The sequence below is a fragment of the Piliocolobus tephrosceles genome, chromosome 21 (assembly GCF_002776525.5).
Source record: "Piliocolobus tephrosceles isolate RC106 chromosome 21, ASM277652v3, whole genome shotgun sequence".
Taxonomy (NCBI): domain Eukaryota; kingdom Metazoa; phylum Chordata; class Mammalia; order Primates; family Cercopithecidae; genus Piliocolobus; species Piliocolobus tephrosceles.
Window position 1 is genome coordinate 30,237,662 of NC_045454.1, and position 15,709 is coordinate 30,253,370.

The following is a 15,709-nucleotide window of genomic DNA, read 5'->3' on the forward strand; positions in this document are numbered from 1 at the left end:
GGTGGATCTCCTGAGGTCAGATGTTCGAAACCAGTGTAGCTAACGTGGCGAAACCTAGTCTCTACTAAAAATACAAAAATTAGCCGGATGTAGTGGTGTGCACCTGTAGTCCCAACTACTCTGGAGGCTGAGGCAGGAGAATCACTTGATCCCGGGAGGCAAAGGTTGCAGTGAGCTGAGATCATGTATTACATATAAGTTTTTAATTTCTCTTCAAAAATCAATATGTCAGTATGTTCAATTCTTTGCCTTCTGCTTTTAAAATTAACTTCCTCGTAAAGCAACCTTTTTCCATCACCTGCTCCACATTAACTCATTCTGATGACCTGCTCTGCCCCGACCTGCTCCACCCTGACTCCTGCCAAACCACTCACCCCATCACTCTATTTAAATTAGCCAATCTGAATTAGTTTACTGTGCGGTCTAATCCTAGCCAACAGGGTAAGGACACAGCAGCAAGGGCCACGTGCTTCAGGGATAAGAACCCCTTCCCCGCTCTTAAGTGTGTGCTCATTGTTGCTCCATCTATAAGGGCACACACTTCTATAAAATTAAATTGCCTTGCTAAGTAGAAAAAAAAAAACAAATTTTATATTCAAGTGCTATTTATTTTGTGGCACTAAAAGTTTACTTACAACATTGCATCTTTGCACTCCAGCCTGGGCAACAAGAGAGAAACTCCGTCACACACACAAAAAAAAGTTCACATTTTGGATACATTGAGAAAGACAGCAAAGAAGAGATAGTTTTCCAGTGCTCTGGGATGGGCCTGGTTCAGCTCAGGGAGGAAGACCTGCCTGAAAAGGCTGCAGCTGAGGCTGTGAATCTTTCTTCATTCAGCCCAACCTCTAATCACATCTGCTGTCACTCAGGGCCCGAGAAGGCGGGGTCTTAAACGTTATCCAATCAGGGACGCTGTCCTGGGAACTGTCCAATCAGGCACACAGCTGGAGCGAACAGGGCGGCTTCCGGGATTTGGCGGGGGCCTTTCTCTCTCACTGCAGCAGGAGATCCAAGTCTTGTGCTCGCCGCTCTTTGTCTTCTGCTTCTAGAGGCCCAGCCTCTGTGGCCCTGTGACCTACAGTTATTGGAGATCCACAACTAGGAAGTCAGGACCCCCTGGAAGCCTAGAAATGGTGAGAGGGCCGGTCCGACATCCCGAGAGAGGGAACGGGGCTGGTTGGAACCGGTGGGAAGCGGCTGTGGCCGGACTCAGGCCTCCCTGCAGTCAGCTCCACAATGTTCGCCCCGAGTTCTCCTTGTCCAGCTTGGCCTCAGAGTCCCCTTCAGCCATAAGATGGCGGCTGCGCTGGCAGCTGGGCCTCCGGGCGTCCTGTCTCTACCCTGTGTAGTGATTGTGCCCTGGCCTGGAGTCCTCTCTGGGCAGTTCTGCACCAGTAGCCCCGCGTCTCTCCCAGATTGTGCAGACACCATGGAGGAGGAACGTTAGGGCAGAGTCCTGACTCGGGGTGCGGGTTCATGAATGGGAAGAGTTTTTGTCCATAGGCTTCCCAGGCTTTCTTTTTTCCTGTTAAAAATGTATGGTGTCACCGCGAAAATGTTAAATAATTTAGAGCACCCGGCTGTGGTTTGTAATTTGTAATCCATGGAAGGGGCTTGAAGGAAATACTTTTATAAGGTTCGTGATAAAAAGCAAATTGAGTAATTGGCTAGGTACTGTGATGTACTTTTTGTTGTTGTTTTGTTTTTCTTTTCTTTTTTTTTTTTTGAGGCAGTCTCAACTCTGTTGCCTACGCTGGAGTCCAGTGGCGTGATCTCGGCTCACTGCAACCTCTGCCTCCGTAGTAGCTGGGACTAGAGGCGCCCGCCACCACACTTGGCCATTTTTTAAATTTTTAGTAAAGACGGAGGGAGGGGTTTACCATGTTGGCCAGTCTGGTCCTGAACTCCTGACCTCAGGTGATCCACCCACCTCAGGCTTTCAAAGTGTTGGGATTACAGGCGTGAGCCCCACGCCTGCCCTAGTTTCTTAATTTTTATTTATTTATTTCTTTATTTTTTTTTTGAGACGGAGTCTTGCTCTGCCGCCCAGGCTGGAGTACTTTGGCCGGATCTCAGCTCACTGCAAGCTCCGCCTCCCGGGTTCACGCCATTCTCCTGTCTCAGCCTCCCGAGTAGCTGGGACTACAGGCGCCCGCCTCGTCGCCCGGCTAGTTTTTTGTATTTTCTATTAGAGACGGGGGTTTCACCGTATTAGCCAGGATGGTCTCGATCTCCTGACCTCGTGATCCGCCCGTCTCGGCCTCCCAAAGTGCTGGGATTACAGGCTTGAGCCACCGCGCCCGGCCTAGTTTCTTAATTTTTAAAATCAAGGTGGAAATATCCTGGTTATGTAATCAGAGCTTAATTGGCAGTTTATAGTTGGTTAAACCCGAGGCTTGTTTCCGCCAATGTAGTAATTTACCAGAAAATGGTCTTGAGTTTAGACTTTTTTTAGAAGTAGAAATCCGGGGACTAGAGCCACCTCAATCTAATTTCCTGCCACTTAATGATTTTCACACTCCACAGAGGACTGATTTTTCCCTGAAATTTTCACTAGTATCCCAAGAAGGGCCTCAGGTCTACCCCTTATCCCCTATTCCTCCAGTCTAACTCTGGCTTGCAGAAAAATACTAAATTTCCAGTTTGGTCTGACATTCCCAAATGCCAATTTTCCCACCTTAATGCACTTTATCAACTATTTATCCTTTAGTATACATTTTGATACCTATTTTAAGTAATTCTTTTTATTTTTAATTTTTGAGATGGAGCCTTGCTCTGTTACCCAGGCTGGAGTACAGTGGCGCAACCTTGGCTCACTGCAGGCTTTGTCTCCCAGGCTCAAACGATTCTCTTGTCTCCTCCCAAGTAGCTGGAATTACAGTTGCCCAGCACCACGCCTGGCTAATTTTTGTATTTTTAGTAGAGATGGGGTTTCACTATATTGGCCAGGCTGGTCTCAAACTCCTGGCTTTAAGCGATCTGCCTGCCTCAGCCTCCCAAAGAGCTGGAATTACAGACATGAGCCACCACACCTGGCCTATTAATCATTTTTTGACAAAGCATTTGATGGCACATTTAAAAAGATTTAAAAAAAAAATATTTCCTATGAGAAAAAAGCAAAGAATAATGTCCTGACACTGTATGGTAAAATATCTCTGTGCATTTTTTTCTTCTACTTTCACTAGACACAGATATCAGAATGTTTTTGGTCAGGTTTTCCTTTTGAAACTTTATAGGGTGATGTGTCTTCAGTCACCCTTCAGTATTTTATTTTTATTTTTTATTTTTTGTGAGACAGAGTCTTGCTCTATCACCCAGGCTGGAGTGCAGTGACCCGTGATCTCGGCTCACTGCAAGCTCCACCTCCAGGTTCAGGCCATTCTCCTGCCTCAGCCTCCCAAGTAGCTGGGACTACAGGTGCCTGCCACTACGCCTGGTAAATTTTTTTTTTTTTTTTTGTATTAGAGACGGGGTTTCACTGTGTTAGCCATGATGGTCTTGATCTCCTGACCTTGTGATCCGCCCACCTTGGCCTCCCAAAGTGCTGGAATTACAGGCGTGAGCCACCGCGTCCGGCCCACCCTTCAGTTTTTCTTGGACCTGGGTTTCAGTACTCCACCCTTCAGTTTTTCTTGGACCTGGGTTTCAGTACTGTGTGGGGATAAACCTCGACACCCACCATGGCTATGTCTGCTACAGTGTCTAGTGAATATCAGCTTCTGGGTCATATTCTCTCATAGGACAACCTGAGGTATAGTCCTGAGAAGTGTAGCTTCTCAAGTGTGCAGGTGGATGCCCTGAGGCTAAGAGGCATTTCCTGCTGCTTTTTTTTTCTAAGTTAACCCCTTGAGACATTAATATTGTCTTCACCCAGCTTAACTTTTGTTTCTTGGAGACACATTGCTGGTCAGCCAATCAGATACTAGTATTGAGGAGAAAAATAATTTCTGCATTCTGAATTCCTTTAGGGGACAGAAAAATAGTGCAAGAAAAATAGTAAAAAAATCTCCTGGAAAAAAAAAAAAAAAAACTACCAAACCCCAAAAATCTGACTCCATTGAGATGGTGTAAGAACTTGTGGAGTAAAATGTGCCCAGGGCACTCACTGGGGCATAGTTCAGTCTCCTGAGAGGGGTTATTGAGTAATTAAGTGAGCAGGATGGGGTGGGACACTCAAGTAATTGAATGGCCTGACTTGACACTTGAGTAAGACATATCTGTATCTTGAAAAGATTTGTTCACTTATTTTGACCTGAGGTTTATTATTATTATTTTTTTTTAAAGACAGACTTTCCCTCTCTCACCCAGGCTGGGGTGAAGTGGTGCCATCTTAGCTCACTGCAACCTCCAAATCCCAATTTCAAGTGATTCTCTTCCTTCAGCCTCCCAAGTAGCTAGGACTACAAGTGTGCACCACCACGCCCAGCTAGTTTTTGTATTTTTAGTAGAGACGGAGTTTCACCATGTTAGCCAGGATAGTCTCAAGCTTCTGACCTCAAGTGACACATGCCTGGGCCTTCCAAAGTGCTGAGATTACAGGCCTGAGCCACTGTGCTCAGCTGACCTCAGTTTTTTAACTATATATTGCATTTTATTAGTAGAGCTTGAAAGATAAGAAAATATAAGAGCATAAAAGAGGTGAGTTTCAAAAACATTAATATCTAATAATTTATTTGTTGAAAATTTTCACTTTTTTTTACTCAGAGGTTTTGGAAATATTCTCAGGTGTGTTTTTTTATGGCTGAGTGATTTCAAACAGAATTCCATCTAGCTTTTAGAATGGTAGCTACCAAGAAAAAAAAATAAAGAAAAAATCCCTCTTCAATTTCAGCTGTAGACAGTGAATACATTTCCACAAAAAAAATGGTAGATAATTGGTGAGTTACATAGATTCCTGAAAACTTCAGTTCCTTTTCGGAGCAGTGTAAATTTTTGACAGTGAATATCTTTGTTCTATATCCTGTTTTATTGTGTGTGTGTGTTTAAGATAGAGTCTCACAGCAATGCCCAGGCTGAAGTACAATGGTGCAGTCTTAGCTCACTGCAACCTCCGCTTCCCAAGTTCAAGAGATTCTCCTGCCTCAGCCTCCTGAGTAACTGAAACTACAGCCACATGCCATCACACTCAGCTAATTTATGTATTTTTAGTATGGATGGGGTTTCACCATGTTGGCCAGGCTGGGCTCAAACTCGTGACCTCAAGTGATCTGCCTACCTCAGCCTCCCTAAGTGCTGAGATTACAGGTGTAAGCCACCTGGCCTGACCCGGCCCTATATCCTGTTACTTTGATTTTTGAGATTAAGGCTCAATTTTATGTGATGAAATTTGGTGCCTCCCAGAAGTGTTCCCATGTGACTAATTTTTTTGTTTGTTTGTTTGAGACACAGTTTTGCTCTTGTTGCCCAGGGTGGAGTGCAATGGTGCAATCTTAGCTCACTGCAACCTACACCTCCTAGGTTCAAGCGATTCTCCTGCCTCAGTCTTCTGAGTAGTTGAAATTACAGGAGCCTGGCCAAATTTTGTATTTTTAGTAGAGATGGGGTTTGACCACGTTGGCCAGACTGGTCTCAAACTCCTGACCTCAAGTGATCCACCCACCTCGGCCTCCCAAAGTCCTGAAATTACAGGCGTGAGCCATTGTGCCTTGATTACTACATGATTTTTAATATAAATAATAAAATTATACATATATTGTCTGAAAGAAATACTTTTGCTTTTCTTACTGAGGCATAAAATATAAGTACCTTAAAATGTTCTTCCCTTACATGCAACACTGTGAGTAATTTTGCTGAATTTTTCTAACAGTTTTAATTTCAAAAACCAAGAAATTCTGACTGTAGTAACTCTGAAATGGAAATTAAAGCTTAAGGTGCAGGAGTGGGTCCCTCTTAGTTCTGGTTGCCATGAGAGTACACATGAACAAGGAAAGTGGGGGGGGTTACTACCTCTAATGCAGCTTGTTTTTCTTAATGTGTCCTGCCTCGGTTGGATGGGGTTGGATGGCACAATCTAAGCTAAACCTGGTTGGCTAATTTGAAAAGTACAGGAATGCGGTTTATACTGGTGGGAAGGCAGGAAGATCAGTTTCATGGGAAGTAGCTGTTGCCATAGGAGAGATAATTCACAGAGTGGGTAGCAGATGTGGAATGTGGGCTCCAAAGATAAGAACTGGCTAGAAGGTTGTTTACCAGTGCAGGGGAAACACGGAGAGTAAGGAAGTCTGGCCTTGAAAGCAAGGGAAAAAAGGACAAAGAAACTTAAGCAAGCTGAACTTCCGAAGAAGAATTTCTTACTGTATTCAACATCTATGCATTACACGATTAAGAAAATGCTAGTTTAAACAGGATGGTATTTATTACCCAGAAAGTTCTGAAAAAACTATCAGGAGATACCTGCTTATTAGGGTACTAAAGAAAGAGTACTTAAAATCATTATTAAAAATTGTGGAACATGGAAGATAGCCATATCTTGAACTTTCCACAAAAATGATGTTTTCTTACGGTTAAATTCAGACTGTAACTGACTTTAGTGGGGGCAATATTTCAGTAGTGATGCTGTGTCCTTCTGGGTGTATCTGCACACTATAAAAACTTGTCCTGGTGCAGTTGATGTTAATAACTCACTTAATAAGCTCTCACAGATTTTTTCTCTATAGATTTTTCTCTTTATCATTAGGTATCTTTATGCAGCTGATGTGCATAAACCATCACATTTAATTGGCAGCTACCCTTTTTTTAAAGTTTTTTTTGCATTTATCTTTGGTAAACGAAAGCTCTCATCATTGTTTATAGGCTAGAAAAAAAAAAACACAAACACAGGCTCTTCCACTTACTGGATGTTTGACAAAAATAGTCTTTTGGGGCCAAAACATTGGCATTACTGGTGAGCTTCGTAGAGATTCAGTAACTCAGACTTTATTTCAGATCTCCTGAAAAGATAATCTGCATTAACAAGATGTCCAGTTTATTGTACACATTAAAATTTGAATGGTACCTTCTAACTGAACATATCTGTTTTGTCTGAAAAATAAAAACAACTATGTCTTTTTCATCTGAAAAATATACACAACTCATTCTGTATTATGTAAATATAGCACTCAAAAATGTACATGTTTGTGTTTATGCCCTCAATTTTACACTTGATCATTCAGACAAATATATACACTGATATTATGGATATTATGCCACTCTCTTCTCTCAGAGTTAGAGAATGCATTAGAAAATATTTGTGTGTTGACAATTATTTTATGGAATAATTTCAGCCACTCTTATAAGTCAGAACAAGTTCTATTCACTTTTTGATTTTACCTTGAGTCAAATAAAAAATTCTGCCCATAGCCACTTTGTAAATAGGTGTGTTTGTGTGCATCTTCCAGGGACTGTTGACATTTAGAGATGTGGCCATAGAATTCTCTCTGGAGGAGTGGCGATGCCTGGACACTGCACAGAAAAATTTATATAGGAATGTGATGTTAGAAAACTACAGAAACCTGGCTTTCCTAGGTAAGGATAACTGTATGTCTGTATGTGTTGAGATGGAGTCTTGCTCTGTCGCCAGGCTGGAGTGCTGTGGCATGATCTCGGATCACTACAGCCTCTGCTTCCAGGTTCCAGCAATTCTCCTGCCTCAGCCTCCTGAGTAGCTGGAACTACAGGCAAACACCAACATGCCTGGCTAATTTTTGTACTTTTAGTAGAGACAGGGTTTCAACATGTTGGCCAGGATGGTCTGGACCTTGTGATCTGCCTGACTCAGCCACCCAGAGTATTGGGATTACAGGCATAAGCCTCCACACCTGGCCATGCAAGATCTGCCTCCCAGGTTCAACCAATTCTCCTGCCTCAGCCTCCTGAGTAGCTGGGATTACAGGCATGTGCCACCACACCTGGCTAATTTTGTATTACTTTTTTTTAGTAGACACGGGGTTTCCTTTTATTACCTCAAAATTTGGGAAGTCCTCAGCCTTTCTTTATCTTCGAGTAACCTCTGTATTATTTTTTTCCATATTCTTTTTCTAAGATTTCTTTAATGAATATATTGATCTAATTGTATCTAGTAAGTTTTACATTCCATGTTTTAATTTTGTTTTGCAATTTTACTTTTTTTGTTATATATTTGAGGGTATGCCACCACACGTCTGTTAATTTTGATTTTTTAGTATATATTATAATTGTGCATGCCAATATTTAACTTTGTACAATTTACCACATTTTGGAGCAAAATCATATATGAATTAGCCATGTCTTTTTCCAATAGAATTATCTCTGTTTGTTTGCCTGTATAAATGTTATCCTTGAGTTTTTTTATAACTTGTATATTTGTTGTTTAGGATTGTTTTGAATGGTTTTCTAATCCTGTGTAGATGAGAAGTCAAAATTCTTGTAATTTCAACATCTTATTTGTGAATCTTTATGAATTTTGTGTGGGAGAAACACTTGGATTTGACTATAATTTAAAACTTTCATAACTCTATCTCTTTTAGGTATTATTGTTTATTTTTACTTGTCAAAAAAATAACAAAATTTACCAGAAAATTTTTTTTTTTTTTTTTGAGACGGAGTCTTGCTCTGTCGCCCAGGCTGGAGTGCAGTGGCTGGATCTCAGCTCACTGCAAGCTCCGCCTCCCGGGTTTACGCCATTCTCCTGCCTCAGCCTCCCGTGTAGCTGGGACTACAGGTGCCCGCCACCTCGCCCGGCTAGTTTTTTGTATTTTTAGTAGAGACGGGGTTTCACCATGTTAGCCAGGATGGTCTCGATCTCCTGACCTCGTGATCCGCCCGTCTCGGCCTCCCAAAGTGCTGGGATTACAGGCTTGAGCCACCGCGCCCGGCCCAGAAAATATTTTTAAATATTCAGTTTAGTCATGTTAATTATCTTGACAATGTCACGTAACATATTGCTAAAATGTTTTTATCTTGCAAAGCTAAATCTTAATACATATTAAACCACTACCAAGTTTTCCTTTTTTTTGGAGATGGAGTCTTGCTCTGTCACCCTAACTGCAGTGCAGTGGTGCGATCTCAGCTCACTGCATCCTCCACCTCCCAGGTTCAAGCAATTTTAGTGCCTCAGGCTCCTGAGTAGCTGGGACTACAGGTGCCCACTACCATGCCTTTCTAAATTTTGCATTTTTAGTAGACATGGGGTTTCGCCATGTTGGCCAGGCTGGTTTCAAACTCCTGACCTTAGATGATTCACCTGCCTCAGCCTCCCAAAGTGCTGGGATTACAGGTGTGATCCACCATGCATGGCCCCAATTTTTTCTGTTTTATGGCACTTTGCAAATACCACTCTCTTGTTTCTAAGAGTGTAACTTCTTCATATATCTCATACAATCTCTGTCTTCTTGTGGCTGGCTCATTTTATTTAGCATAATGCCATCAAGATTTATATTTATGGTTGGTAGAATATTTCCTGCTTTTTGAATACTGAGTAATAGTCCAGAATTTTTTTTTTTTTTTTTTTTTTTGGGTGGAGTTTCACCTTTGTTGCCCAGGTTGGAGTGCAATGGTGCAATCTTGGCTCACCGCAACCTCTGCCTCCCAGGTTCAAGCGATTCTCCTGCGTCAGTCCCCCAAATACCTGGGATTACAGGCATGTGGCTCCAGGCCCAGCTAATTTTGTATTTTTAGTAGAGATGGCATTTTGCCATGTTGGTCAGGCTGGTCTTGAACTCCCAACCTCAGGTCATCTGCTGGCCTTTCAAAGTGCTGGGATTACAGGCTTGAGTCACTGCGTCCGGCCTCAGAATTTTTATATTTCAAATTATGTCTACTAAATGACTTGGTGAAAGAAATTTGCATTGCTTTCACCTATTGTCTTAGAGTAACAATGCTGCAATAATTATGGGTATGTAAATGACTCCTTATATGACCATATATGTGAAAGTTTATGTGCTGCATTCTATTTTATTAGTCCACTTTTTTACCTTTATACTCATACCAAATTGTTTTAATTTTGTAGCTTTATAATGTGTTTTGAATTAAGAACTTTAATGCCACCAGCATTGTTTCTTTTTTCTTTTCTTTCTTTTTTTTGTTTTGAAGATTATTGTGTACTTTATTGTCTCTTGGGATTCTATATACTTTTGGGGTTGCTGTTTCTATTTCTTTAAGAATGTAATGAGTAATTTTGGAAAACATGGCATTAAATATGTAGATTGCACTGAGAAGGATGGACCTCTTCACGATTTAACTATTTCAACCTTTGTATAAGAGCACACTCAAGAGTGTGTAAATTTCTATATATTTGTAAATTTTTCAGTTTTTTTCTCATATGGGTGTATGCTCTCATTCCATTTTGATCATAGAAAGTAGTTCATAGAAGTTTACTTTTAAAAATTTTGATATGACTTCCTTTTTGGCTAAAGATGTGGTTTATCAAGGGAAATGTTGTATGAGCTATTGAGAAGGGTGTGTATTCTGATGTTGTTGAGGAGTGTTCTCCATAACTCTGTTTGGAATAATTGTTTTAACTGCCTTTACGTAGTCTGTTCCCTTATTTACCTTCTTTTCTTATTTTTATTGCAGAAAGTGTGGTATTTGTTTCTATAATTATATTGCTTTCTGTGTGTTTCTTCCACTCTGTCAATATTTGCTTCATATATTTGGAACCCTAATGTGAGACACACACACACACACACACACACACACACACACTTACTTGTCATAGGTTCCCAGTGAATGAATCTATTATTTTTTGATGTCCCTCTTTGTTTCTTTGGAGTTTCAATTTCAAGTACATTTTATAAAATATTACACTTTTTGACTTAAGATGTAGCTTGTGTATGATTATTTTTAGTGTATCTGCCCTCATTTGATTAATGTTGCATGGAATGTCTACTTTCATCCTGCCACTTCCAGTCTTTTTTAATCATTAGATTTCTTTTTTTTTTTTTTTTTCTTTTTTCTTGAGATGGAGTTTTGCTCTTTCACCCAGGTGGAAGTGCAGTGGCACAATCTCGGCTTACTGCAGCCTCCGCCTTCCAGTTTCGAGTGATTCTCCTGCCCTAGCCTTTTGAATAGCTAAGATAACAGGTACCTGCCACCACGCCCAACTAATTTTTGTATTTTTAATAGGGATGGAATTTCAGCAGGTTGGCCAGGCTGGTCTCAAACCCCTGACCTCATGATCCATCTTCCTCAGCCTCCCAAAGTGCTGGGATTACAGACAAGAGCCCCCATGCCCAGCCTTTATCATTAGATTTCAACTGACTCTTGTAGAAAGGCAAGATATATCTTGGCTTAATAAAACTATTTGTTGAAAGTATGTCTGAATTTAAAAGTTAACTTTATATATATATATGTATATATATATATAATTTTCTGAAAGAGAAAGACTATTATTTTGTTAAGTATTTCATTTGATTCTTGCATCTGTGTCTCTTATTCTCTATTTATTTTATTTTTTTTTTTTTTTTGAGATGGAGTCTCGCTCTGTCGCCCGGGCTGGAGTGCAGTGGCCGGATCTCAGCTCACTGCAAGCTCCGCCTCCCGTGTTTACGCCATTCTCCTGCCTCAGCCTTCCGAGTAGCTGGGACTACAGGCGCCAGCCACCTCGCCCGGCTAGCTTTTTGTGTTTTTTTTTAAGTAGAGACGGGGTTTCACCGTGTTAGCCAGGATGGTCTCGAACTCCTGACCTCGTGATCCGCCCGTCTCGGCCTCCCAAAGTGCTGGGATTACAGGCTTGAGCCACCGCGCCCGGCCGTGTCTCTTATTCTCTTTCCATCTTTGTCTTTTTGATGTTTGTATTTATATGATTTCATTTATTTTCTTATCTTTTGTTTTCTTTTCTTTTTTTTCTTTCCTTCTTTTTTCTTTTTTTTTTTTTATTTGAAGATGGAGTTTTGCTCTTGTTGTCCAGGCTGGTGCAATGGTGTGATGTCAGCTCACTGCAACCTCTGCCTCCCACCACACCCAGCCTCTTTTGTGTATTTATACAAATATTTTCGTGGTACTTTGGGGATTACATATAAACTTAAAATATACAACAACATGTTTTAATCTGTTAAAAAAAATAAGTTGCGTACAAATTTTTTTTTTTGGACGGAGTCTCGCTCTCAGGCCCAGGCTGTAGTGAAGTGGCGGGATCTTGGCTCACTGCAACCTTTGCCCCCTGGGTTCAAGCGATTCTCCTGCCTCAGCCTCCTGAGTAGCTGGGACTACAGGCGTGTGCCACTATGCCTGGCTGATTTTTGCATTTTCAGTAGAGATGGGGTTTCACCATGTTGGCCAGGGTGCTCTCAAACCTTTTTTTTTTTTTTTTTTTTTTGAGACAGTCTCGCTCTGTCACCCAGGCTGGAGTGCAGTGGCGCCATCTCGGCTCACTGCAAGCTCCGCCTCCCGGGTTTAAGCCATTCTCCTGCCTCAGCCTCCCGAATAGCTGGGACTACAGGCGCCCACCACCTCCCCCGACTAGTTTTTTGTATTTTTTTAGTAGAGACGGTGTTTCACCGTGTTAGCCAGGATGGTCTCGATCTCCTGACCTCATGATCCGCCCCTTTCGATCTTCCAAAGTGCTGGGATTACAGGCTGGAGCCACCGCGCTCAGCTGTTCTCAAACTCTTGACCTCGTGATCCACCTGCCTTGGCCCCGCCAAAGTGCTAGGATTATAGGCATGAACCACAGCGCCCAGCCTCTTTTCTATATTTATACAGAAACTTTTATAGTACTTTGGGGATTACATATCACTTCTGAAAAATACAACAGTATATTTATTTTGGCAAAATAATAAGTTGCATATAAAAATTCTTTTTTATTACATCTTCCCTCAAAGTTGGCATTGATATTGCTAATTATATCTTATTATGTTGTATATTCATTAACAGATGTTTATAATAATTTCTATGCTTTTTTCTTACTAATTTCAGAGAATAATTAAAAATGTTTTCTGCACCACTAGGATACTGTTAAGAAATTCTACTATTGTGTATTTGCATATTTTTTTCTAGAAAATAATGTATTTTTATATGATTATATGGTTTTTTTTTAAATTAATGTTATTTTCAGTAGAAGAAACTATTTTCAGCACCCTTTATATGTAGGGTATATGCAGTTCCAATACACTTTTTTAGAATTTGTTTACCATGGAAGGTTTTTTTTTTTGGCAGGAAAGATTCGCTGATGGTATTCTCAATAGCTGTTTTTTTCACAACTATTTTTATGATTACATCACACAGTTAGTTCCCTTATGGCCTGCAAAATTTTGTTAACAGTTCACTGGTTATCTCATAAGACTATGTAAATGGGACACTACTTTTTTCTTTTCTTTTTTTTAATTTTTTTTTGGAGACAGAGCCTCACTCTATCCCCCAGCCATGCTGGAGTGTAGTGGTGTGACATCAGCTAACTGAAACCCCCACCTCCCAGGTTCAAGCGGTTCTTCAGCCTCAGCCACCTGAGTAGCTGGGATTATAGGCATGCACTTCCACACCCGGCTAAATTTTGTAGTTTTAGTAGAGATGGGGTTTCTGCATGTTGGCCAGGCTTGTCCTGAACCCCTGACCTCAGGTGATCTGCCATCCTCAGTCTCCCAAAGTGCCTGGATTACAGGTGTGAGCCACTACACCTGGTTTGGCACTTCCCTTTTATCTTGCAGCTTCAAAGATAATCTTTGTGACTTTTGAAATTGTGTTTATGTATGTGCTTGTTATAAGTATCTTTCTTTGATCCTAGTTTGTTGAGCTTCTTTGCTTTTACATCATTTTTTCTTGCTTTTGGGATCTGTCAGTTTTCATCTGTATTTTTTACCTCCACTTTTTTGTTTTCTTTGAAATGTTAAATATTTTTGTTCTCACCCTCATTTTTCTGATTTTCCATAGTTGTCTGTTCCTGTTTTAATCAGTGAGTATTATTCAATTTATTGTCAATTCTTAATGTATACATCTAATATTTTTATGTTTTCTTTCAGAAGATTTTATGATATTTCTGTTGGGATGATATTGCCCTATTTTGTACATATAATAATCTTTCAGTTTTTTACCTTAAAAAAAGCTACCTGTCAAAATCTTTATAATGTAGTTTTGTCCTGAAATTGTCCGAAAACAATTGTCTTGGATCATGATTATGGGAGTTTCTCAAACATGTTCTTATAATATATGTTGTCTGACGTTTTCTGTTTATTTTTTAGTTAAGAAAGCTTACCGTTGTTACTTTGTAGGAGTTAGTAATCAAATGCTACACCTGTTCCTTTTCTGTGGTACTGCAGTCTCTGCTGCTGTAACATTATTCTTTAGTCTCAGCAGACTCAAACTCTCATTTCAAAACATACCACCATTTCTTTCAGAACTTTATGTCATGAGTGACAGAAACCAATTTCAGGAAAAGCCCCTAAAAGCCAGAAATGACAATGACAAAGAATGTGTCAGTATTTTTCCTTTCTTTTAAAACAAAAACCAAGAGTTGGCAATTTACTTCTAAAGGCACTGTGTTATAGTGGGAAGCAGGAAAAGCTGTGTTGGGTAAATTTAACAGACTTTCTTTTTCTTCTATGTGGTTTTTTTTTTTTTTGAGACGGAGTCTGGCTCTGTCACCCAGGCTGGAGTGCAGTGGCCGGATCTCAGCTCACTGCAAGCTCCGCCTCCCGGGTTCATGCCATTCTCCTGCCTCAGCCTCCTGAGTAGCTGGGACTACAGGCGCCCGCCACCTCGCCCGGCTAGATTTTTGTATTTTTTAGTAGAGACGGGGTTTCACCGTGTTAGCCAGGATGGTCTCGATCTCCTGACCTCGTGATCCGCCCGTCTCGGCCTCCCAAAGTGCTGGGATTACAGGCTTGAGCCACCGCGTCCGGCTCTTCTATGTGGTTTTTTGCGTTGTGCTTTTCTGGGACACTGAACACACTTAATTCATTTATAAATTTACCACAGATGTACTTTGATCTCTATGTTTTTGTTACATTCATATGTCTGTGAAAGAATTAGGGCTTGTGGTATATTGCAAAGCCATCTTGTTTATGTAGTTTGTATAAATTTAAAGGTAAGATTTTAAAACTATATTCATGGGAGTAAGTGGAGTAATTTATTTATTTATTTTTCAGGTATATGTCCTCACTTTGCTCAAAACCTTTGGCCAGAGCAGGGCATGGAAGATTCTTTTCAAAAAGTAATACTGAGAAGATATGAAAAATGTGAACATGAGAATTTACAGTTAAGAAAAGGCTGTAAAAGTGTGGATGAGTGTAAGGTGCATGAAGAAGGTTATAATGAACTTAACCAGTGTTTCATAACTACCCAGAGAAAAGTATTTCAATGTGGTAAATGTTCGAAAGTCTTATATAAATTTTTAAATTCAGACAGACACACTGGAAAGAAAACTTTCAAATGTAAAAAATGTGTCAAATCATTTTGCAGGCTTTCACACATAACCCAGCATAAAAGCATTTATACTACAGAGAAGTTTTACCAATGTAAAGAATGTGGAAAAACATTTAATTGGTCCTCAACCCTCACTAATCATAAGAAAATTCATACTGAAGAGAAACCCTACAAATATGAAGAATATGGCAAAGCTTTTAATCAAACCTCAGATCTTACTACACATAAGATAACTCTCACTGAAGAGAAGACTTACAGGTGTGAAGAATGTGGCAAAGCTTTTAGCCAATCTTTAACCCTAACCAGACATGAAAGGATGCACACTGGAGAGAGACCCTACAAATGTGAAGAATGTGGCAAAGCATTTAGCCAATCCTGCGTTCTAACCAAACAT

At 40.5% G+C, this 15,709-nt stretch overlaps 1 pseudogene; it reads left to right on the forward strand.

The window, feature by feature from the left end:
- The first annotated feature begins 1,011 nt into the window (after positions 1-1,011).
- The window catches only part of LOC111529531, a 15,438-nt pseudogene continuing 740 nt past the window's right edge, over positions 1,012-15,709 (forward strand).